Consider the following 26,132-nt stretch of genomic DNA (forward strand, 5'->3'; position numbering starts at 1 on the left):
AGATGTACAAGTTGGAAGGCATCATCAATACGGACAAGGATCAGAATATTAAACAGGAAGATTTGGATGATCTTGAAGACTGGGAGTGACAGAAATGGGATAAAACTCAATAGTGCAAAGTCATGCACGTAGGGTCTAATAACAATTTCTGCTACAAGCTGGGAGCTCCTCAGTTGGAAGTGACAGAAGAGGAGAGAGACCTGGATGTGGGGGTCAATCACAGGATGACCATGAACTACCAACATAAGGAGGCTGTGAAAAAAGCAAATGGGATCGGACCTAAGATGCATCAAGTGAGACATTGCTAGTACAGATTGAGAAGTATTAATGCCATTGTACAAGGAACTGGTAAGACTTCATTTGGAATACTGTGTTCAGTTCTGCTCATGGAAGTTCAAGAAAGATGAATTCAAATCGGAACAAGTGCAGAAAAGAGCTACTAGGCTGATCAGGGAATGAAGGGCTATTTTAGGAGATTCCGCAGAGACTAACATTTATTTGAGCATAAACTTTCGTGAGCTACAGCATCCAATGAAGTGAGCTGTAGCTCACGAAAGCTTATGCTCAAATAAATTGGTTAGTCTCTAAGGTGCCACAAGTACTCCTTTTCTATTTTAGGAGAGGAGACAGGAACTGATGCACTCTCATTGTGCTGGGGAGCTGCCCACACAAGGGGTGCGGATCCCTTACTTGTCAGAGAATAGCACAGGAAGCTACCTGCATCTCAGTGCGCAGGGCGGTTGAGGCTGGGCAGGTTCATACATCCACCAGTTAACGGCCCAATTTTCTCCCACAGAAGGGTTAGGGCTAAAGCTTAGTGAGCAAGCGCACCTGCAGAGCAGCTGTGCCATTTAGCAGTGGCCTGAGGGCAGTGGTGAGAGTTCCTTTCCCTGTGGGCATGCAGCTGATTTACTTGAAGCTTTGTTCTGAGAAAGGATTTTCCACATCACGAAGATGTTCTCCGAAGAAACAGATTTCAAGGTAAGAGATTTCCACTAAGGCTTCCAATAGATATTTGAAAAAAGGGCAGTTATAGCTACGGAGAGTATCAGATAGGCCAGCTACATCTGTCCTGTGGTTTACTTATCAGATGTATCAAAAGGATTCCCTCCAAAACCCACAAATCAAATATTTATCTAACTCCCTTGTACTTTCTACAGCTAGACAGACTCTGGACTACATGAAGTAAGACTGGATTTTCAGTCCAGTTCCCAACACCCACCCACCACACACACACACACACACACACACACACAAAATGTAAAGCAAATAATTAGCAGAGCATACTAGCACTAATTGCTAGCTGTGACGCATGGCTAGAAAGGGTTAAACATCCGGCAAAATAAATAACCCTCAAAAGATATGTGGGGAGATGATGTTTGTGTTTTTGTGTATTTACATCTGTATGAGTAGGTCAACAATGTAATCAACGGTCCCTGTCTATGCTGTATTCTGATAATTCAGAGGCCAAAAGAACAGCCTAGCATTTAAATTAATTGTAAACACGGGATATCTCGGTATTCATCTCTTTGAAATGTACTGTGAATGGTGGAGGAACAAGCAAATGGCCTTATGTTAATTCGTATAGCTAAGTACCTCCTTCAAAGTCATCCCAATTACCTTTTGTTCCCCGAGGAAATCCCAACTTGTCAAAAGACATGAAATTATATAGAAGATCCTTGGATCCTGATTCTGTCATCTCACTTCTGCTTAAGCTTCATCAGGGGAAGTTTGAGTCGCAAGACTGAGGTCCCGGTTGTGCTGGTACGCCCTGAAGGTGATATTGGACGTTGGACTATAATCTATGAACTATTTCTGAGAGAACTATTTGCAACTACAAAGCTCACCAGCTCTGCTATGAACCTGCATCTCAATGAACTGAACTTATGTCTCTATGTATACTGATCTTTTAACCATGCTCTCTCTCTTCTGTGTTTTAATAAATTTTAGTTTAGTTAATAAGAATTGGCTGTAGCGTGTATTTGGGTAGGATCTGAAACACTGATTAGCCTGGGAGGTAATGTGTCCGATCCTTTGAGATTGGTAAACATTTTCTTTTAAATGAAGAAATAAGATTTACAGAAATGTTCATCATATTTGACGTGGGTACCTGGATGGAGGCCTGAGGCTGGATCACTTTAAGGAAACGGTGTTGTTTGGACTTCTGAGTAACCAGTAAGGTAATAAAGAAGCTGTTTTGTGCTGGTGTGGTAAATCTAAGTATTGGAATATCCATCAGCTTTATGGTGATTCTTTGCCCCATTCTTTGCAGTTCACCCTAATTGAGTGACCATAGCTGGCTCCCCACTAGGACCCCGGTCACAGTAGCCTAGCTGGCAGTACCAAGGGAGCAGCCCATGAGAGCAAACTCTTCTCTCTGACCTCTCCAGAGTATGGTTCCAGGGTACACAATCCAGCATCTTTCACAAACATTAAAATAAAATAGCTACTTATACTAGTTGCTACATCTCCTCATCCAAATAATCTGCTTCTGTTTCTCAAAGGTCTAACACTTCCTTAACTTTTAGTTTGCTGCCCATTTCAAACAATTTTGTAGCATCTGTAACATGTGGAGGAGGGGTGGGGGGGAGAAGAATTCTCTACGCTCTCCTTATATCCCCAACACAAGTCCCCAGTCAGACATTATCTAGCGATGGACAGCCTGTCAAAGACCAATTTCCATATCTGCAGCAGCAAACTTGGAAAAGGTTTGCTGCATCCCACAACAGCTGGTGTACCCGCCCCTTTAACAGCCTGCCATAGGGGGCATATTCTCAAAGAATGAGGCAGAGGTTTAGATCAGTGGGTCTCAACCTTTCCAGAATATTATACCCCTTTCAGGAGCCTGATTTGTCTTGTGTATCCCAAGTTTCACCTCACCTAAAAACTTCTTGCTTACAAAAATCAGACAAAAATATAGAAGTGTCACAGCACACTATTATGGAAAAATTGCTTACTTTCTCATTTTGTCTGCATTAAATTTTAGTTTGTACTGACTTCACTAGTGCTTTTTATGTGGCCTGTTGTAAAACTAGGCAAATACCTAGATGAGTTGATGTACCCCCGGAAGACCTCTGCATACCTCAGGGGTACGCTCACCCCTGGTTGAGAACCGCTGATTTAGATGACTAAATCCCATTCCACCCAGAAAATTGCATAGCTAGAACTGTCTGCAATGCTTTGAAAACATTCCTATCTGAGACTTTCTAGAGAGTGAGTCAGTGACTTCTGAATTACAGGAGCTCAAAAATGTTCACGTTTGGTTGATTAGTCAGTCACTTAGGAGTTGCAGGTGCTCAGCCCCTCTGCAAACCAGGTCACTTACTTGTTTGTCTATATGCAGACCCAAGTATCTAACTCCGGTCAGCCAAGTTTCCAAATGAGGGACAGTCTTCATAGAATATGTCTTGACTGAAGAGTAGCCTGGGTAATTGGCACCTGGGCATAAGCAGCCACCTTGCCATGCCCCATCTGAGTCACTCGTCCTCACTGGCACTGCGTGGGCTTCTGGGGGTATATCCCAAGGTTCTTTGTGCTGCAGTAAGCTGAGCCACGTTACAATTCTTTCCCAGTGAATTGTGGGAGAACTCATCTATCCATCTGGGCACGTAGAGGGAATTGTGGGATGGCACTGAGTACTTTAGCCTGCATCCTCACTGCAAAGTGGACAGGTCACCGGCCCAAATGAAAGCACCACTCGAACTTCTGTGAATAACCTGAAGTCAAGGGAGCAAGCCCCAGTTGAAAGCACTACCAAACTCGGGTGAGAGGTTTGTGTGTGGATGGCAGGCGGGTTAGGGACAACACCCAGTAAGACCCTGGGCTAACTGCAATGAAGACATACCCAAGTGTTTGGGGATGAAAGGTGCTATAAAGCTGCAATTATCTGAGGTGGTCTCAAGCCCTTATCGCTGTAACACAGACCAAATCTGTGACCAGGAGAGCAATGGAGAAGTAACAGGCTGTACACACTCCTCCCAGTCCAAAAAGACTGGATTACTTCTCAAATGTTTAACAGATACATTTGTTAAGCAATGTGTCAAGTTAATAATTCTTTCAGTTTCTAGCAGCACTGTCACAAGAATAATGATTAACCCTTCCAAATTTTCCTCAGAGGAGCCACACTGCAGGGTTAGCTGCAAAGTTATAAAGTAATTTCTTAAGGCCAACGTCTGCCCTCAGATGCATGTAAGCAGCTCACAATGAAGTTAAGAAGAGTTATATGTCTGGACCCAGGAGCAGATTTGTCCCCTAATGATTTTGTAACAAATTTCAGCAAAAGTCTGGGAATTTATGACGTATCCTGCCTATTTAAACAGTCACGAGTGGGAAAGGGTTGATTTTAAAAGGGATAGTAGAAATAGTTTTGAAAGGAAAATATGCAAACATTTGTTATTAAAAGATTAATTTGTTTCCAGGATGATGATTAGTTTCTGTTGGTACAGTAACTGAAGTTAAAAATAGGTTAGGGGAAACAAAGGTTCATGCCAAACCACTCTCTGCTACTCTATTTTTTGGTCTGAGGAGGCAGACTTTGCTAGACTAAAAATATCTCAGTTTTGTCTAATCAGTTTCCAACTCCCTTCCTCCTTTCTTCCCTCACATTTAAATGCAACCTATCTAGACATTTTAGTTTTCAAGTGCATTTATTAGGAACTAAAGTTATTTTTCACATTAACCTTTAAATAAGAGGAAAGAATTATAATCTAAGCTTCTTAGATGTTTTAGAAGAATCTCACAAACCATAAACACTCATTACGTTCAAGCACTCCGATACTAATCAAGTTTAAAATTTGCAATGTTATGTATCTTGAGTCATGGAATTTGCTGCCGAACCGACTTCTTGCTACAGAGGTTGTGCTCCAGAATCCAAGCATTCACTTTACACTTATGTTGCTAGTACTTTTAGTTGTGCAGAAAATCTTCTATATAACAAAATAAATATTAACTAATACATAGTTGTCTTCCTGAGTTTGCAGCCGGCCTAAAACAATAGCTCTGAGAAAGGCAAACTGCCCCCATTCATATAAATGAATAATTAACTCAGAATCCTAATGGCAAAGTTATCTTTATATATATTTTTAACTCTCTCATTGATCATTGTTTTAGCACAAACACATCCAGCCAAATCAATATACTAACCTACCACTGTTGGGTGCAGGAGCAGTAGGGCACTGGGCAACTGATTGCTATCAAGAGTTGCTGGAATGGAAAAAATAAGAGTTCAAAGCCTCTTTCACAAGTTTAAAATCAACTCTGTGCTGCTGCACAAATGGGAGGTAAAAAGGAGACTCATTCCCTTTTCTGTGCCAAAACCTCAACCACCTGCTTGGTTCCCAATATCCAAACTGCCCCCCATGGCTTCCAAGGAGCCAAAAGCCCCAAATGTCTCCTCTGCCAAAACTTTTAGCTCCTTTCTCTCTCTCTTCCCCTTCTCTGCAAAACTTCTACAAGCAGTTGGGAGTTTTAAATACAAAATTCTGGAGCACACTAGAGTTCTGGGATGGAGGAAGAGTAAAAATCAACCAATTTACTATCCAATTAAATAAAAAAACCTAATTGTTAAATTAAATATGAAAATGAACAAACATACACTTTTTAATTTATTCAAATCTGCTGCAGAATCTCTAAGCTGCTGCAAGGAGTGCTGCATCTACCAGCGGACCTGGAGCAGAATTTCAGGGCAGAAGAAAAAGATTTCCCACCCCACCGGGGCAAAGGCTTGTTCAGCTGGTTGAAAATCAAACATAAAAATAGAGTCAAATGTACTCAATGAAATATTTTTTTAAGTGTTCCTCTTCCTTATTTTGATTCTCTTTAAAACAAAAGAAAAAAGAGAAACAAGGAAATTAAATGCAAAATCTTATGTTAACACAACATGAAGATGGAGAATGATTAATCACCCCAATGTAAGGATGTTTAGAGTTAAGGCTGCCTCTATGCATTATTATAAGGCCAATCACTAAATCGCACAGCAGAGGTTTGTCTTAATTATATACTTGGTGCTTTAAAATGGTCAATTTCACAAAGCTGAATACAATTATGAGTCAAATCGGTTGGGAAAAAATTTAAAGAGAATAATGTGCATGCTAATTGGAAACTGTTTAAGAACATTTTACTAGCTGCCTAAAAAGGTGCAATCACACAATTGAGAAAAAAGGCCACACTGGATTAAAAAAAGCCTACCTGACTTAGAAAAGAAGTGAAAGCACACAATTTTTTAAAAAAAATATGTTTGCAGTGTTGTTTGCAAAGGAAACCTGCACACCTTCAAAAGGTGAGCCTAGGAATTTGAATTGATAACACTGCTAGACACTAAAAACCCTGGATTTAAATGGGACACTGGTTTCATGACCCATTGCAACAATCTGAAACACACACCACCTCTGCTTGCTAACCATTAATGGCCCACTTCAAACCCCTTTTGCATAACAATCTAACCCTTTTTGCCCACACTATCTTAAGTGATCTCCTACCACCTTATGCTTTATTCTTAACCATCTTTTCTTACTTGTACTTAACTCACTCCGATTTCTTTCCCCAGATCAGAAAAACTCTGTGGCTTATGGCTACAGAGGTTTTCAACCAGAGGTACAGAGAGGTCTTCCAGGAGGTACATCAGTTCATCTAGATCTGTCTCTCTCAATCTGGGGGTCACGACCCCACGGGGGGGGAGGGTGTCGCAGGATGGGTTTGGGGGTGGGGGGGTCACAAGTGCAAGGCCAGTGTTAGGAGATGACAAGCAGGGCAACTGCCCGGGGCCCCACGGCACAGGGGGCCCCCGCAAAGCTAAGTTACATGTTTCAGTCCTAGGCAGCAGCGGCTCGGGCTTGAGCCCCAGGACTCAGGCTTCAGACTCCTGAAAGGGATACAGTAGTCAGAAAAGGTTAAGAACCACTGCACTAGAAAGCTTATGGTGCAGCTGCACTAATGTAAGCTCTCTGTGTAGTCGTTCTACACAGAGCTCTCCTGCCCATATAGTGTTGTCTACACTAGCACTTAAGTCAGCATAAGTTATGTTGCTCGGATTCACACCTGCGAGTGACAATTTATGTCGACTTAAACTGTAGTGTAAGCCTTGAAGTCTGAAAGCCTGTACCTTCAGGAAAGAAGACTTCGACTCCCTCAGGGAGCGGATGGGTAGGATCCCCTGGGGGACTAACATGAAGGGGAAAGGAGTCCAGGAGAGCTGGCTATATTTCAAGGAATCCCTGTTGAGGTTACAGGGACAAACCATCCCGATGAGTCGAAAGAATAGTAAATATGGCAGGCGACCAGCTTGGCTTAACGGTGAAATCCTAGCGGATCTTAAACATAAAAAAGAAGCTTACAAGAAGTGGAAGGTTGGACATATGACCAGGGAAGAGTATAAAAATATTGCTCGGGCATGTAGGAATGAAATCAGGAGGGCCAAATCGCACCTGGAGCTGCAGCTAGCAAGAGATGTCAAGAGTAACAAGAAGGGTTTCTTCAGGTATGTTGGCAACAAGAAGAAAGCCAAGGAAAGTGTGGGCCCCTTACTGAATGAGGGAGGCAACCTAGTGACAGAGGATGTGGAAAAAGCTAATGTGCTCAATGCTTTTTTTGCCTCTGTCTTCACGAACAAGGACAGCTCCCAGATTGCTGCGCTGGGCATCACAACATGGGGAGTAGATGGCCAGCCCTCTGTGGAGAAAGAGGTGGTTAGGGACTATTTAGAAAAGCTGGACGTGCACAAGTCCATGGGGCCGGACGAGTTGCATCCGAGAGTGCTAAAGGAATTGGCGGATGTGATTGCAGAGCCATTGGCCATTATCTTTGAAAACTCGTGGTGAACGGGGGAAGTCCCAGATGACTGGAAAAAGGCTAATGTAGTGCCAATCTTTAAAAAAGGGAAGAAGGAGGATCCTGGGAACTACAGGCCAGTCAGCCTCACCTCAGTCCCCGGAAAAATCATGGAGCAGGTCCTCAAGGAATCAATCCTGAAGCACTTACACGAGAGGAAAGTGATCAGGAACAGTCAGCATGGATTCACCAAGGGTAGGTCATGCCTGACTAATCTAATTGCCTTCTATGGTGAGATTACTGGTTCTGTGGATGAAGGGAAAGCAGTGGATGTATTGTTTCTTGACTTTAGCAAAGCTTTTGACACGGTCTCCCACAGTATTCTTGTCAGCAAGTTAAAGAAGTATGGGCTGGATGAATGCACTATAAGGTGGGTAGAAAGTTGGCTAGATTGTTGGGCTCAACGGGTAGTGATCAATGGCTCCATGTCTAGTTGGCAGCCGGTGTCAAGTGGAGTGCCCCAGGGGTCGGTCCTGGGGCCGGTTTTGTTCAATATCTTCATAAATGATCTGGAGGATGGTGTGGATTGCACTCTCAGCAAATTTGCGGATGATACTAAACTGGGAGGAGTGGTAGATACGCTGGAGGGCAGGGATAGGATACAGAGGGACCTAGACAAATTGGAGGATTGGGCCAAAAGAAACCTGATGAGGTTCAATAAGGATAAGTGCAGGGTCCTGCACTTAGGACGGAAGAACCCAATGCACAGCTACAGACTAGGGACCGAATAGCTAGGCAGCAGTTCCGCAGAAAAGGACCTAGGGGTTACAGTGGACGAGAAGCTGGATATGAGTCAGCAGTGTGCCCTTGTTGCCAAGAAGGCCAATGGCATTTTGGGATGTATAAGTAGGGGCATAGCGAGCAGATCGAGGGACGTGATCGTTCCTCTCTATTCGACATTGGTGAGGCCTCATCAGGAGTACTGTGTCCAGTTTTGGGCCCCACACTACAAGAAGGACGTGGATAAATTGGAGAGAGTCCAGCGAAGGGCAACAAAAATGATTAGGGGTCTGGAACACATGACTTATGAGGAGAGGCTGAGGGAACTGGGATTGTTTAGTCTGCAGAAGAGAAGAATGAGGGGGGATTTGATAGCTGCTTTCAACTACCTGAGAGGTGGTTCCAGAGAGGATGGTTCTAGACTATTCTCAGTGGTAGAAGAGGACAGGACAAGGAGTAATGGTCTCAAGTTGCAGTGGGGGAGGTTTAGGTTGGATATTAGGAAAAACTTTTTCACTAGGAGGGTGGTGAAACACTGGAATGCGTTACCTAGGGAGGTGGCAGAATCTCCTTCCTTGGAAGTTTTTAAGGTCAGGCTTGACAAAGCCCTGGCTGGGATGATTTGATTGGGGATTGGTCCTGCTTTGAGCAGGGGGTTGGACTAGATGACCTCCTGAGGTCCCTTCCAACCCTGATATTCTATGATTCTATTCCACCAACAGAAGCTGGTCCAATAAAATATATTACCTCACCTATCTTGTCTCTTAAAAAAATATAACAAATAAAAGAAAAAAGAAAAGGAGTACTTGTGGCACCTTAGAGACTAACCAATTTATTTGAGCATGAGCTTTCGTGAGCTACGGCTCACTTCATCGGATGCATACAGTATGCATCCGATGAAGTGAGCTGTAGCTCACAAAAGCTCATGCTCAAATAAATTGGTTAGTCTCTAAGGTGCCACAAGTACTCCTTTTCTTTTTGCGAATACAGACTAACACGGCTGTTACTCTGAAATAAAAGAAAGGGGAACTTGAGAATAATGAATGTAAATCAGAAACTAGTAATTGTAGAAAACTGGCAAAGGAAGCAAAAGGACACAAGTAGAAATGTACTGCCAGCAGCATTAGACAATAATGAGTTTTCTGAAGTATGTTAGGAACAAAAAAAATCCTACAACTGGTATTGGTGTTAGTAGAGGGAAGTGGTAGAAGTGTCAACAATAATGCAGAAGTGTTCAAGAAATATTTCTGTTCTGTATTTGGGAGAAAGCCAGATAATATAGTCACAGCATGGTAACAAAACACTTTCCATCCCAACAGTAACTCAGGAGGCTGTTAACAGCAGCTACAAAAGATAGACATTTTTAAAATCAGCAGGTCCAGATAATTTAGATGCAAGAAGCCAAGCCCTAGCCAAGGAGCTCTCTGGGTTGTCAAGGTATGCCTACACTATGATAAAAAAACATAGCACTGAGTTTCAGAGCCCAGATCAGCTGACTCAGGCTAGAGCTCTAGGGCTATGAAATTGAAGCGTAGATGTTTAGCCTCAGGCTGGAGCCTGGGCTCTGACACCCTCTCAATTTGTGCTGTCTTATAGTCTGGGCTCCAGCCCAAGCCCAAAACTCTACAAGTTTGAAAGAACAAGAAGCAGTGGTCTCAAGTTGCAGTGGGGGAGGTCTAGGTTGGACATTAGGAAACACTATTTCACTAGGAGGGTGGTGAAGCACTGGAATGGGTTACCTAGGGAGGCGGTGGAATCTCCATCCTTAGAGGTTTTTAAGGCCCGGGTTGACAAAGCCTTGGCCTGGATGATTTAGTTGGTGTTGGTCCTGCTTTGAGCAGGGGCCTGGACTAGATGACCTCCTGAGGTCTCTTCCAACCCTAATATTCTATGACTCTCTGAATACAATTTTATAGACCACAGCCCAAGCCCCATGAGCCCAAGTCAGCTGACTTGGGCCAGCCACATCTGAACCATCGGTCTTCTATTGCAATGTAGACATGCACTTGATGATGATTTTCAAATCAGTCGTGGAAAGCTAGAGAAGTTCCAGAAGACGGGAAGAAAGCAAGTGTTGTGCTAATATTTAAGAAGAGTAAAAGGGATGACCCAGGTAATTATAGAATTGTCAGCCTGACATTAATCCCAGGCAAAATAATGGAAAAACTGAGATGGGACTTGATTAATAAAGAATTAAAGAAGGGTAATATAATTAATGCCAGTCAACAAGGGTTTATGGAAAATAGACCCTATCAAACTAATTTGGCTTTTTTTTTTTTTTTAAATGAGATTACAAATTTGGTCGAGAAAGATAGTAGCGCTGATGCTTAGATTTCTGTAAGGCATTTGATTTGGTACTGAATGACATTTTGTTTTAAGAAACTAGAATGATATAAAATCAGTATGTACACATTAAATGGCTAAATGAAAGGTCTCAGAATGCAATTGTAAATCTAGTGGGTATTTTTAGTGGGGTCCTATAGGGATTGGTTCTTAGCCTTATCGCATTATAATCTATGAAAAAGATTGGTTGCATTTAGATTGGGTTTAGCTAATGTGCTAGCTATTCCTGACCTAAACACAACCATTTCCCCCAGTATAAATGCAGGGTGGCACTTTGTCAGTCCATTTAGCTAGGCTAGAACTCAACCAGCTAAAAATGGTATGACGAGGTGATACTCTCAATCTACCCTGGAGAAAATGGTCAAGTTTAGGTCAGGATTATTTAGCACACCAGTGAAGCACAATCTGAGCTCGACCTCTTTTCCTAGTCGAACGACACCCCTTTTCCTAGTCGAACCAAACCCCAATGTCACTTGAAAGTGAGAATATGCATGCTCCTGACACTGTTGTAGCAGGCATCCCAAGATATTTATGTGCCAGATGCGCTAAAGATTCATGTGTCCCTTCATGCTTCAACCACCATGCCAGAGGACATGCGTCCATGCTGATGACAGGTTCTGCTCAATAACAATCCAAAGCAGTGCGGACCGACACATGCTCATTTTCATCATCTGAGGCAGATGCCATCAGCAGAAGGTTGATTTTCGTTCTTGGTGGTTTGGGTTCTGCAATTTCCACATCTGAGTGTTGCTCTTTTAAGACTTCTGAAAGCATGCTCCACACCCATCCCTCTCAGATTTTGGAAGGCACTTCAGATTCTTAAACCTTGGGTTGAGTGCTGTAGCTATCTTTAGAAATCTCACATTGGTTCCTTCTTTGCGTTTTGTAAAATCTGCACAAAAGTGTTCTTAAAATGAACAACATGTGATGGGTCATCATCCGAGACCGCTATAACATGAATGTGGGTAAAACAGAACAGGGGACATACAATTCTCTCCAAGGAGTTCAGTCACAAATGTAATTAATGCACTGTGCCATGCAAATGCCTGTTCTCACTTGCTGATGAATAAGAAGAGGGCTGCATTTTTCTCCTGTAAATGGAAACAAGCTTCTTTGTCTTAGCGATTGGCTGAACAAGAAGTAGGACTAAGTGGACTTGTAGATTTTTTTTTTGTTACATGACTGCACTCAAAAATAAAACAATGTAAAACTTCAGAGCCTACATTTCTAAGTTGCACTTTCACGACACAGCGGTGGCACTAAAGTACTTGTATGAGGTGAACCAAGAAATACTATTTCTTTTATCATTTTTACAGTGCAAATATTTGCAATAAAATAATATACACTTAGATTTCAACTACAACTTAATATATATGAAAATGTAGAAAAACATCCAAATATTTAATACATTTCAATTGGTATTCTATTGTTTAGCAGTGTGATTAAAACTGCAATTAATTGCAATTAATTTTTTTAATTAAAAAAATTAATTGCGATTTATCACAAGTTAACTGCAATTAATCGACAGTCCTAGACAGAAGCAGTACCGCAGATCATAGGTAGTCAATGATCTACAGATTGAGAGCCAATGCCATTAATGGAAGTAAATTCAGAAAGCTTTTTAACTAGTCTCTGTTAAAAGTTATTTCTAAATATAAAAAGAGTTAAACAGGACTCCCTCCAGCTCTGGCCTTCCTTGAGTTTCTGGGCCTTTTGAATAGGTTGTAACTCCATAACACTTTTATTTGATATCTGTTCACTCCACCATCAACCGTCCACAGAGATGGTCAGAATCCCTTTAGTGGCATGGTAGATGGCTAGGTTTATAAGTGGCCAAAAGGGCTATCATACGAGGGCAATTATTTAGCCCAGCTCTTTATAATATGGTTTTTTAATTGCCAGAGCCTATGCATTCCAGTTTCCTTTTCCCTGGGCTAAGAATGACAGGGAGAAGAACTTCCTGAGGAAGAGCTCTAGTAGAAAAACCCTAGCTAGTCAAGTTTACAGATTTAATAATTTCATTAAGATGATGTTGAAGTAAAAAGAAAACCGTACGGCGTTTAAGCATAGAAGTTTCTGGTTATCAGGGAATAAGGTACAGATTATCAAGGGGTGCGAAATTCGGTTTAGGAACGGGTGGTGTAAGGAATACATAATCTGCAATCTCCCCGACTGGGGGTAAAAGTTTAACGGTTCAAAGTACAGACATTGAGATATTGGGGTATGTTGTTCATATAATGGCTATGTTCAGGTGTGGAGTAGAATGAGTGGATACGATGAGGATCGATTTACCCTCATTTGGTGGGATTTAATGTTCAGTGAGTTTATGGTTCCAGTTCATATGGTCCGATGGAAAAAGTCTCTCAGTCCCTTTCCCACAGTTGATGCACGATGTCGTACCGGCTCACACCTCCTGGTACTGTTGGTGGCCGGTGATGTGTTCAATGTAGATGTCCCTAGACCATCGGATGGTGTCCGAGACCATGAGGCGCCGCATACTACACAGCAATTTACCACAAGAATTCAAGCTATTCCCCTTCCTCACTTGTCCCAAAGCTAAATCTGCATGAGATGAACACACTAGTATTACAGAGAGCAAATTTTAGCCCTGGTCTAAACTACGAAGTCATGTTGGTATAACTACATGGCTCAGCGGTGTGGAAAATCCACACTCCTGAGTGATGCAGTTATACCAACCAAACTTCCAGGGCAGACAGTGCTATGTCGACAGGACAGCTTCTCCTGTCAACATATTTACCTCCTCTCAGGGAGGTGGAGTTCCTACGCCGATGGGAGAAGCTTTCCTGTCAACACAAGTAGCGTCTTCACTTAGCACTACAGCAGCGCAGATTTATCAGTGCTGTAAGTGTAGACAAGCCCTTAGTTTCTGAATGGGAGGTTCGTTGAGCAGATTTGTTGCATTACTGCAACTTCTTTAACGTTTTCAAACCAGTTAACTTCTTTAAATTTTTTTTTTTTTTTAAAAAAGTCTGTGTTTCTGCCAAAGCATTTATGGCTGAGCACCTGCAGCCTCTGTATTGAGATCCTCAAAACCTCCAGAAGTCAGGCCATTACTATATGAAATTCACCCCTTGCTCGGGGAAAAGTAGTTTTCACAAAATTCCTGCATGTGCTCCATGAAATATGGGCAATCTACCTCTATAACCTCATCATCTCAGATGCTATTTTCAACACACACACACACACACACACACACACACACCCCTATTTGCACTTATAAACAGAAAAGAAGTTTATGGTGAGAGCTCTACTATTTTAAAAGGCAAGTTTTCAAAAACAGCAGCAAAAAACCTTCAAGACTGGAGTTCACAAAATATTATGGAGGCCTTATACAGTCTCTAGAGTTGAGGATACATTGCAAGTTCCACTGTTAGCCTTAGTTTGACCTGCCCTCTAATTTTATGTCTCAGCAAACAATTTGAAGATGTGTGTGTGTAATGTAGGTTAGGAGAAGAATTTTCTTCTGAAAATTTCATCCCATTAGGAAACCAGAGTGTCTGAAGTGGAGTACAAAGAGGTACACAGATGAGACTTTCAGGGACACAACTTCCATCCCTTTCAGATGATGTCATTGTATCCTCTCACTCTGAGGATACCCCTCTGGGGTACGGGACCCCTATTATTAGAAAGAGACAGCTAATAGTAATGGGGAATTCGACTGTTGGAAATATATCGTTTGATTTCTGATGACCAGAAGAACCGCAAAGTGAATTGCCTGCTGGTTGAAGACCTCATGGGACATCTAGATAGACTTTCAGAGTAGCAGCCATGTTAGTCTGTATTCGCAAAAAGAAAAGGAGTACTAGTGGCATCTTAGAGACTAATAATAAATTGGTTAGTCTCTAAGGTGCCACTAGTACTCCTTTTCTTTTTGCTAGATAGACTTATGTGCAGTGCTGGGGAAGAGCCGGTGGTCATGGTATATGTAGGCACTAATGACATAGGGAAAGGTAGGAGAGAGATCCTGGAGACCAAATTTAGGCTGCTAGTGTAGCCTATAGATAAGGCTACAATTTAGTCACAGAGGTCACAGCAGTCACAGATTCCGTGACTTTACCCCACTTCAGCTGCTGGGCTGGAAGCGGGATTGTGTAACCCTGCTCTGCAACTGGGGCTGGATGGCTGGAACCAGGACCCTGCAGCCCCTGCCCTATGGCTTGGGAGGGGCGAGGGGGCTGCAGCAGGGACTGCACACCTGTCCCGCAGCTACAGCCAGCTCCGGAGTGGGAGCTCAGCACCGCTGTGGCTGCGCCCCACACTGCAGCCGCCGGGGCTGTGTCCCCCACCATGGCATGGGACTCGGCCTGTCGTTCCCCCTCCCCCATGCGACTCCATTCCTCCCATCCCTACTTAGCCCTGCCCCCAGTTATTTTTAGTTAAGTCACGGACAGGCTCCGTGAATTTTTCTTTACTCCCCGTGACCTGTCCATGACTTTTACAAAATCTTAGCCTTACCTATAGGGCTAGCTTGCTTGCTTGCATAAAAATCTTTTCTTATGAGTTTAATCATTTGTTACATTATAAGTTTGTTATTATAATAGGTTTATCAATTTGTATTAGGGTATTTTAGATGTAACACAAGGAACCTACAGGCAACATCCTGTATGTTAAGCTAAGGCAAGTTAACATACATATGATCAATACCTTCACCCTAAATAGGTGGTGATGAGCTAAAGTATATAGTATATATGTTTGTGACCCTTCACACAGATAAGTGGGAAAGTTAAAGCAAGTTGGTAGGTAAGGCCACCCAAGTTCATGGCCTTTTTCAGACTTAACTGGTACACCACAAAGAACAAGGAAATAACTGGTCAGGACAGATATAAGAGAGGTGAGGATGAGCTAATGGTCTCTAATAGTTACAAATACATCATTAATATGCATGAACATGCCAGCCTATAGAGTAAGGGTACCCTAACATTTTTGTGGCTGAGGAAGTTAAGTTTGGACATGGAAGGAGGGCACTTAGGGATCAGGCCCTATAATAGGGGCAACCCACCATGTTGGGGAAGTTCATATTCAGCTTGTTTATTGTTAGTTCATCATTGTTAGTTCTTAATTGTTAGTTTTAAGTAAACTAAGTTAGCTTCTATAGTCTTTCTATAGCTTTTAGCTCTAGTTTCTTCTAAGTTCTTCACACTTCATTCAAGACTTGAGGAACCTGGACCATCGAATTCACTTGGCATGCCTGAGGCAAGGCTAGTCTTTTGTCTCTTATCACCAAGTTATCAAGGAAGAGTGTGAGTATTTTAATTGATAATCTTTTATAGTTTATAATACCACATGTACTGCTAGAATAACATTGCTTTTGTAATTAATTTGATTTGATTACTCCATTACTGTTCCATTTATCTCAATAAAAGGTTTAAAACTGCCTTTTGTTCTCAGTGTGAGTTTCCTTATCATACATCTCAAGGTTCCCTGCAAATTCTGTGTAGTCTGATTCTGACACAATAACCTTATCTTCTGATCAACTGGTGAGCCTATAACCAATATTATCTAAACAATATTATTAATCTCCCATAAAATCAGGCAACACTAGGTAAGAGACTGAAGTCCAGGACCTCCATGGTAGCATTCTCTAAAGTTCTTCTGGTTCCATGCACAGGGCCAGTTAGACAGGCAGAACTGCAGAGTCTCAATGAGTGGATGAGAAAATAGAGTTGGGAGGAGGGATTTAGGATTATTAGGAACTGGGGAACTTTTCGGGAAAGGAGGGGCCTATACAGGAAGGATGGGGTCCACCTAAACCAAAATGAAACCAGTTTTTAAACTGGGGAGTTCTTAAACCAAGGGCTGGGGGAAAGCTGACAGAGGAGCATGCAGTTTGGATAGAGACATCAAGTAGGGGAAGATTTATTAAAGGACATACTCTGTATCTTAGTAAAGAGGAGACGATAGAATTTGATAAACTACAGGTAGGAACCAAAGAGAAACAGTCAAACGAAGAAAAGTCAATTATACCACATGAAGGCAGACAACTTGTATACAAATGTTATGGGTGAACCCAAGTGCCTGGTATTAAATGAGGATATTGATATATTAGGCATCACAGAAACTTGGTGGAACAATGATAGTCAATGGGACATGGCAATACCAGGGTACAAAGTATATAGGAATGACAGCGTAGGTCATGCTGGTGGGGGAGTGGCACTACATGTGAAAAAAAGCATAGAGTCAAATATAGTAAAAATCTTAAATGAATCAAACTGTATCACAGAATCTCTGTGGGTACAAATTCCATGCTTGAATAATAAGAGTATAGCAGTAGGAATATACTTCCGACCACCTGACCAGGAGTGATGGTGACTGTGAAATGCTCAGGAAGATTGAACAGGCTACAAAAACAGAAAACCCAATAATAATGGGGGATTTCAACTATCCCCATATTGACTGGGTATATGTCACCTCAAGACAGGATGCAGATATAAAATTTCTAGGCACCACTAACGACTGCTTCTTGGAGCAACTAGTCCTGCAATCCACAAGGGGAGAGGCAATTCTTGATTTAGTTCTAAGTGAAGCATAGGACCTAGTCCAAGAGGTGATCATAGCTGAACTGCTTGATAATAGTGATCATAATGTAATTAAATTTGACATCTTTGTAAGGGGGAAAATACCAAAGAAACCCACCACCGTAGCATTTAACTTCAAAAAGGGGAACTACACAAAAAGCGAGGTGGCTAGTTGAACAGAAATTAAAAGGAACAGTCACAAGAATGAAATGCCTGCAAGCTGCATGGAAACTATTTAAAAACACCATAATAGAGGCTCAAACTAAACATATAACCCAAATTTAAAAAAATTAAGAGGACCAAAAAAAAAAAAGCCACCATGGCTAAACAGAGTAAAAGAGGTGGTTAAAGCAAAAAGGCATCCTTTAAAAACTGTACATCAAATCCTAATGAGGAAAATAGAAGGAGCATAAACTCTGACAAATCAAATATAAAGGTGTAATTAGGCAGGCCAAAAAAGAATTGGAAGAGCAACTAGCAAAAAACACAAAAAACAAACAGCTTTTTTTTTTTTTTAAAAAGTACATCAGAAGCAGGAAGCCTGCCAAACAATCAGTGGGGCCACTCAACCATCAAGGTGCTAAATTAGCACTCAAGGAAGGCCAGTCCATGACAGAGAAACTAAATGAATTCTTACCATTGGTCCTCACTGAAGAGGATGGGAGGGAGATTCCCACACCTGAAACATTCTTTTTAAGTGACAAATCTGAGGAAATATCCCAGACTTAGGTGTCAGAGCAGGTTTTGGAACAAATTGATAAGCTAAACAGTAATAAGTCACCAGGACCAGATGGTATTCACCCAAGAGTTCTGAAGGAACTCAAATATGAAATTGAACTACTAATTGCGGTATACAACCTCTTACCAGATGACTGGCAGATAGCTAACATGATGCCAATTTTTAAAACAGGCTCTAGAGGCGATCCTGGCAATTACAGGCCATAAGCATACTTCAGTACCAGGTACATTGGTTGAAACTATAGTAAAGAACAAATTATCAGATACATAGATGAATATGATTTGTTGGGAAAGAGTCAACATGGCTTTTGTAAAGGGTAATCATGCCTCACCGATCTATAGAATTCTTTGACAGGATCAACAAACATATTGACACGAATAACACTGTACTTGGACTTTCAGAAAGTATTTGACAAGGTTCAAATGTCAAAGGCTCTTAAGAAAAGTAAGCAGCCAAAGGGTTAGAGGGAAGGTCCTCTCATGGACCAGTAACTGGTTAAAAAATAGGAAACCAAGGGTAGGAATAAATGGTCAGTTTTCACAATGGAAAGAGGTAATTAGCGGGGTCCCCCAAGGATCTGTACTGGGACCAGTACTGTTCAACACATTCATAAATGATCTGGAAAAGGGGGTAAACAGAGAGGTGCAAAGTTCACAGACAGTACAAAATTACTCAAGATAGTTAAGTCCAAAGCTGACTCTGAAGAGTTTTAAGGAAAAACTGAGCGACTGGGCAACAAAATGGCAGATGAAACTCAGTGTTGATAAATACAAAGTAATGCACATTGGAAAACATAATCCCAACCCCATACAAAATGATGGGGTGTAAATTAGCTACTGCCACTCAAAAAAGAAATCTTGGGGCCATTGTGGATGGTTCTCTGAAAACATCTTCTCAGTGTGCAGTGGCAGTCAAAAAAGCTATCACAATCTTAGAAACTATTAGGAAAGGGACAGATAATACAAAAAATATCATAATGCCACTATACAAATCCCCTGGTATCCCACATCTTGAATACAGCATGCGGATCTGGTCACCTCATCTCAAAAAAGATACATTAGAATTGGAAGATACAGAGAAGGACAACAAAAATGGTTAGGGGTACGGAACAGCTTCCATATGAGGAGAAATTAAAAAAGACAGACTGTTCATCTTAGAAAGGAGATGACTAAGACGGGATATGATAGAGGTCTACAAAATCATGAATGGTGTGGAGAAAGTGAACAGGGAAGTGTTATTTACCCCTTCATAGAACACAAGAACCAGTGGTCAACCAAAAAATTAATAGGCAGCTGGGTTAAAACACAAGGAAGTACTTCTTCACCCAACACAGTCAACCCGTGACACTCATTGCCAGGGGTTGTTGTGAAGGCCAAAAGTATAACTGGGTTCAAAAAAGAATTAACAAGTTCATGGGGGATGGATCCATCAATGGCAATAAGTCCCGGGCGTCCCTAAGTCTCTGACTGCCAGACAGGGGATGGATCACTCAATAATTGCCCTGTTCTGTTCATTCCCTCTGAAGCATTTGGCACTAGCTACTGCTTGAAGACAGGATAGTGGCCTAGATGGACCATTGGTCTTGACCCAGTAAAGCCATTCTTATGTTCTTGTGAAACAGTTTTCACAGTGCAGTTTAAAAAATTAGCACTCAATATATTTCAGTGTCTCATGGACTCTTTTCAACAAAGAACATAGTTTAGATTCCTCAACTGGCCTCAGTCTTCAATGAAGGATGCGTTTTATATTCCTTATTTGATCTAGACACTTTAACATAGGATACTTTGAAAAGCCGAGGAGAAAAAACAAAAACAATCATCATTAAATGCATCTGTGTCATAAGAACAGCTGGACATATACAAATGTGAAAGAGACAGTTTAAAAGATACACACTCCATTCCACATTCTCATTAGAGAAGGTGGCTAGCATCCCACCATACCCCTCCCAAAAAGCCTCCTTTCAACCAGGCTTGCACATCATCTCTGCTATTCCATGACCCCTCCATTCAATTGCCTGCACCCCAGCTTCCTCCCACAGACTCTTGTAATACCCTGGTTTGCCCCAACCCACCACAACCTTTAGAGGCAACTCTGAAGTGCCTCACTTAAGGGACACATTTAAAAGAGAGTGAGGTTCCATGGAAGTTACAAGCATTGCTGGCTATTTGGAGAAGGATCAATAGGTCACAAAGACCTGGGGCCTAACAGAATTTTTTCCCCCAGCAACATGGATGGGCCTGAGGACTTAAAACACTCCTTCCCTAGGACCTGTGCAGGTTAATCCGGGCCCTAAAAGGTGTAACACACTTCCCATTTGTTAAATACTTCAGGTGTTGCAGCATCAAAAGAAACCCTTGGAATCCTCTGCGTCAAAAGACTGAATGCAGGGTGAAGTACTCCAAGGTCATTTGGTATTTCTGAGGAAACTCTGGAGGCTGCCTGGGCCACTATATCTGGGTAGGAAAGGTCTCATGGAGGTGGTAACTGCTAAACACCTCACCAACATTACAAGACTCACCTATCAGTTATCTTGGCAAAATCTGACACTTCTAGAAAACTTAAACGGGCCTGCAGAAGCAATAAACTCAGATCCTGATCTTGCAAACACTTACGTACATACAGTAATTTTATGTATAATGGGACTACTCGCATCCGTAAGCGTCTGTACGATCAGGGCCTAAACCACCAACAAATAACTGACCAGATGCTCACAGGGCTACACGTCCCACCGAAAGTAAAAATATGATGAATTGCCAGAAGACTTGTAATTGTTGTTTTTGTCAGATGTCCAGCACCATGCAACCGGACAGAAATTCCAACAGTAACAGGACACTTACAAGTTAAAATTCATATTAAAAAAAAAAGAGAGAGAATTAACCACCTGTGTTGCTAGCACCTCAGATTTTTAGAAATTGAGTTTATTTTTCACCTCTTAGGTTCTTGTGCTGCAAACGCACATCTGCCTAATTTTATTCATATCAAAGACAGTTGGACTACTCACATGGGTAAAATTAAGCACAGCTGTAAGAGTTTGTAGGCTCCAGGCTTTAGACTATCCACTTCTTGCATTTTTATCAGTTTGAGCAATGTAAACAAACCATTCAGTTTTTAATCTTTCAGTTTCTGATTGCATGCATCGGGAAAATAACTGCAATGTTCGGTTTTCAGCCACTACATTAGAATGCTAGATAGCTTTTAAAAATAAATTGTTCCCATTCATATTTTTATTTCAGTGGAAACATTTCTATTGGCATTCGGTTTTGTCAAATATTACTTAAGAAAATCTAGGCTGACCCGACAGCACCCCTTCAAGTATTTGATCTTTAGTAACTAAACTGAAAACTAAGGATGTGCTCTTGCAAGCTTATGTGCAGCGTCTATCTGTGCTTGGGAACTTAAAGGATCAGGATCTAAACTGTGACAATACTGGTCTTATGAATAAGTCTGTATAAACCAGCCTGAAATTTCTGCAACAAGACATTTTTGAGCTATGAGAGATCACAAATACAAAGATTTAAACCTTAGCCAAAAAGTGGTTCCTTCCACACCCCAAAAGAAGGAAAAAAAATCTGTCTTCTTGCCTTTGACAAAGCATGAAAAAATTCAAGCCAAAAGGAGTTTATTGAACATTTGGAGATTTATAACAAAAACACACAGATATGAGATTATAAAGGAAACAATATTTAACCTACCACTATGCAGGCTCACTAGTAACTCCCTGTCAGTGGGGCATTGACTAGAGAGCAATGACTCACCTCCTCACGGCGAAATACAGAAATGGGGTGGGGAGGAAGAGAAACATTCTAACATCTTTGGAGATAAAAGGAAATTAATGTTTTGCATCTGGTGTGCAAGTTATGTCTGAATAAAACATGCCCCAGAGTCTGCAGCTATACATTCCTGCACAAATAAATAAAAATTAGAAATAAGAAGGGAGATATGTAGTTGGCCATGTGAATTGATTTCAGATCCCAGTCTCAGATTCACAAGCTAGTAGGAGGCAGAGACTAGCCATTCACAGCAGCAAGCCTATCAGATAATTTATTTTAAATACCTCTAACTAAATACAATACTAGGACTCATGGAAAGTGGCAGATTAACTGAAAGCTGAAGTGATTCTCATCTACAGACCAAATACAGCACAAACAGCAGCAGGAGAAGCTTCTCCACATCACCTCAACGACGGGCCCACAGCCTACCCATGATAGCCAGCTCATAGGAGTACAAGAGCAGGTAAGTCCCCATGCTCATTTATTCCTGGGCTTCTCTGTTACTCACAAGCTCAAAACATACCAATTATTATGGTGTTTTCTGTAATGTGAACTTTCCACTGAGAAGCGGGCCAATTCACTTCTTTCCTCCTCCCCCCCGCACCCTCCTCCCTTTAATTCTGGATGGCAACAGCTTTCAGTCATCATTGACCTGGGTTGGATTCAAGCTGGTCACTTAAAAGATTAAAGGACCCAGATTCCACTACATACTACTACCCAAGCCAGCTTCCCCAACTCTGGTGACCTGAGCAGGGATGTTCATAGAGTTCAGTTTCTCAGATAAATGTTAGCTGCAAAGCCTGAGGGGACTGGAGGTATGTTTAAAGCAGAGGAAAGTGATCTTCAAAGCTTTCAGGGGCTTAAGGAATATCTTACCACTACTACACCGCTGTCCCTGAGGAAAATGTTTTTAAGCCATCTAGTTCTTTGCACACCTCTCCTTTAAAAAGCCTCTCAGCCTTATGCTTTAATATCTAACTCTCACATGACTGGAAAAATACCAGGAAGCACTTGTGAATGCCTACAGTTTGTAATTCAAATACCAAAACACCATAAAGGCTCAAAGTTAGTTGGAAAGTGATGATTTTTAAAAAGACAGCACAAGGCACCCACTCAGATTCGCAAATTCTAAGGCCAAAAGAAGGGGCCATTGTGATCATCTAGTCTGACCTGAAAACAACGTTAAGTTGTTTCCATACAAGTCTCCCCCTACTTTCCCTCAAATACAACAGACTTCTGGGCTCACCCTACTGAGCTGCTCTGTCCCTCCCTCCATCTGACCTCCTGAGGTCCCTTCCAACCCTGATATTCTATGATTCTATGATCTGCAGACACACAAACCAAAGAGATATCTGAAAGGAGGAATGAATGCTGATTGCAAGGGTCAGATGCTAGATCTATTCTCCCCTAAGGACTACCACAGAGACTTTCCTCTGAGAAACCAGGGTGACGGGCATACTATTTTTAGGGTTGCTAAAATTGTCAAAAATAAGGGTCTGCTTTCTTAGCACCCCCACCTCTCCTCTCGATATTATCATCGTTATTATAATTAATATTAGCAATAGCAATAAGCAGCACTCACCTACACTTGCCGGAAGTATTATTTGCAGCTTTTTGAAGCACTCAGCAACTCCTGATCTTGTTGTACACAGAGATGAAGAAATAAGGGCCATCCCTTGTAATAAGGGACTGTTGGCAACCCTACCATAAGCACCTTTCTAGCACCAACTACATCAGGCATGCCGCGTTCCAAGCCCTGCGGATGGTACGCTGAGCTTCCAGCCTGGACCTGTTGCAGGTAATTTCTCTGAAGCCAAATAATGGGTGCAAAACACACATTACGCCAACAGATCCTAGCAACTCAGAACCTGCCCGGCTCACCAAGAGGGAATGTTTGCATTTGAAACAAAACTCATTTTTTAAGCCACTGTGAGTCATCGGAGTTTCCAGCCGCCTTTAGGCTACGGCTGCAGGATTAGCCCGGCAGTCCTCGACCTAAGCAATGCTGCTTAGTCTGCAAAGCGCTTGGTGACTAATGCCACACACACCTCCCCCCACCCCACCCGCGGCCAGGAGAGCAGAGCGGGGCCGCCCCCAGTCTAGAGCGCTTGCTGCACCGCGCTGCCGGGGACGGAGCCACGAGCGGCCTCCCCGCAGCCCATCCCGCGGCAGGCGAGGGGCCGCCCCCCTCCTACCGTGCAGCAGGAGCAGGCAGGGGGCGAGAGGCTCGCCCAGGGCCACGGGAAGGGCGCCCCAAAGACAGCCCCGCCAGGCAATCCCCGGGGGCGCGGCCTGGAAGGGGTTAAGCCAGCCGGAGAACGCCCCCAACCCGCCCAGGCAGCGGAGCGGAGCAGGGGCAGCCAGGCTCTTTCCCGGGCGCTGTGGCTCAGTCCCCCCGCCAGCAGCTCACCTGGGTGCCGCCGGCTTCCAGTCGCACCTGGAGCGGAGGCCCGGCCGCGCAGCCCCTTCCAGCGCTGGAGCCGAGCCCCTGCCTGCTCCCTTGGAGCCCGGCCGCTTCCTCCACCTGCTCCAGCTCGGCTCTTCCTCCCCGAGGCGCGCCCGACTCCTCCCCGGGAGGGCTCCGCGCGGCTCCCTCCCGCGCGCCCCCGCTACACCTCTGTGGGCGCGGGGAAGGGGCCGGGGCTGGGGCGGCCGCAGGTAGGATGCAGGAGAGAGGCTCAGCCCGCCCCGCGAAAATCACGGGCTGCCTGCAACGGGACGTGGTGAGGCAGGCCCGTGAGTGACAGTGCGCAGGTCTGAAGGATGTTGGGACTGTCAAGTCCAATCTGAGGGTGAATCTGACCTAACACTATTAGCCCCATACAAAAAAGTGGTGTTGTTTTTTTCTTTAGCGAGCCCGTCAGGTACTTGTACGCACGCCAGGGTTTATGCGTTCCTAGTCATTTTGAAGCCAGCAGCAGATCGTGACTGTGTTTGTCTAGATCTGCTCCTGTATCACTTTGCACCCCAGTGGTAAACGAGCTTTTGTTTTGTTGTGGGCATTGTGGCTATTAAAGAGACTTGAGGACAGGCCAAGCAGGAGCAAGGATATCTGGCTTCTAGTCCCAGCTCTGTCATTATCTTGCTGTCACATGGGATCTGAGCTTTGAAAGATATATTTACACTTGTGGTGAGGAATCCCAGTGAAATCATGTGTTTAACTTGAATCCACTAGGACAACCCACATATTTGCAGTGAAACATGCATAAATTTTTGCAGGGGCTAAATTTATTTATGCCTCAGTTCCCCATCTGTAAAATAAAGGAGGACAAGGTATTATCAGTTTAATAAACACATCTGTAATCTGGTTTAATGAATGCACTAGAGCTGTTCGTTTTTTTTTTTTTTTTTAATTTTCAAACAAAGTTTCATTCAAAAAAAATTCAGGTTTTTAAGTTTTCAATTAAAAAATTGAAATAAAATGCATATTCTCATTGTTGTATTTTGGTTCCCCCCTGCCGCCATTTTTAAAAACGTTACTGTTTTTTCCACTGCACTAGGCACTTGTCTGCATCTTTAGATAAAAATCTGTCTCTAAAACACTTTTTGAAAATGGGACTTTAGGCTCCTAAACTATTTAGGAGCTTTTGAAAATTTTATCCTAAGAGATTTGCTGATAGCCGCACAGCCAGTCATTGTCAGAGATAGGATTTGAATTTAAGAGTTCACGGCTCTCAGTTCTGTACTCAGACTACTAGACTACACCTCTTTCTACTGAGGTGAATACATAATTAGCCTCTCCCTACCACTCCTGATACTTTATTCACTAACTTTTACACTCTAATAATAACTGACTTTAGTTTTAGGATGTACAACAAAGAGTGTAGATGTATCATAGTAGATGAAAAACTTACATTTTTCCCCATTTCCAATCTTTTGAATGTTTTAAAAGTTGATATTCACCGCACTGCAGATGACCCTGCAAAGCTGCCCACACCACTTAAGCCCTTAGAGACAAAATCCTAGCCCAGAGTAATCTAAAGGTATTTTGTCATTGACTTCAGTGAGGTTGGCATTTAGACCCCGATCCTGCAAACACTTATGCACATGCTTAACTTTAAGCGTAAATAATCCTATTCACTTTAAGGGGGGACTACTCACGTATAAAGTTCCAGCTATGCCATTGTAGCAATGTAGCGTAGACACTTAATACAGCAACAGAAGGGGGTTTTCCATTGCTGTAGTAAATCCACCCCCTCA

General features: G+C 42.6%; 1 protein-coding gene across 4 annotated transcripts in view; it reads right to left on the reverse strand.

Moving 5' to 3' along the window:
* Positions 1–24,692, reverse strand: part of SH3BP2 (SH3 domain binding protein 2) — a 66,443-nt gene extending 41,751 nt beyond the window's left edge. For 2 of the 4 annotated variants that reach the window (XM_037898195.2, XM_037898192.2), the window contains exon 1: positions 24,343–24,692. The gene's annotated coding sequence lies outside the window, so the exon portion shown is untranslated. Of the gene's footprint in view, positions 1–23,514; positions 23,927–24,342 lie in introns of those variants that run through there. The other 2 variants (XM_043544777.1, XM_027822482.3) reach the window with 2 other exon arrangements.
* Between the last annotated feature and the right edge of the window lie 1,440 nt (positions 24,693–26,132).

This window comes from Chelonia mydas, chromosome 4 (assembly GCF_015237465.2).
Source record: "Chelonia mydas isolate rCheMyd1 chromosome 4, rCheMyd1.pri.v2, whole genome shotgun sequence".
NCBI classification, from domain to species: Eukaryota; Metazoa; Chordata; order Testudines; family Cheloniidae; genus Chelonia; species Chelonia mydas.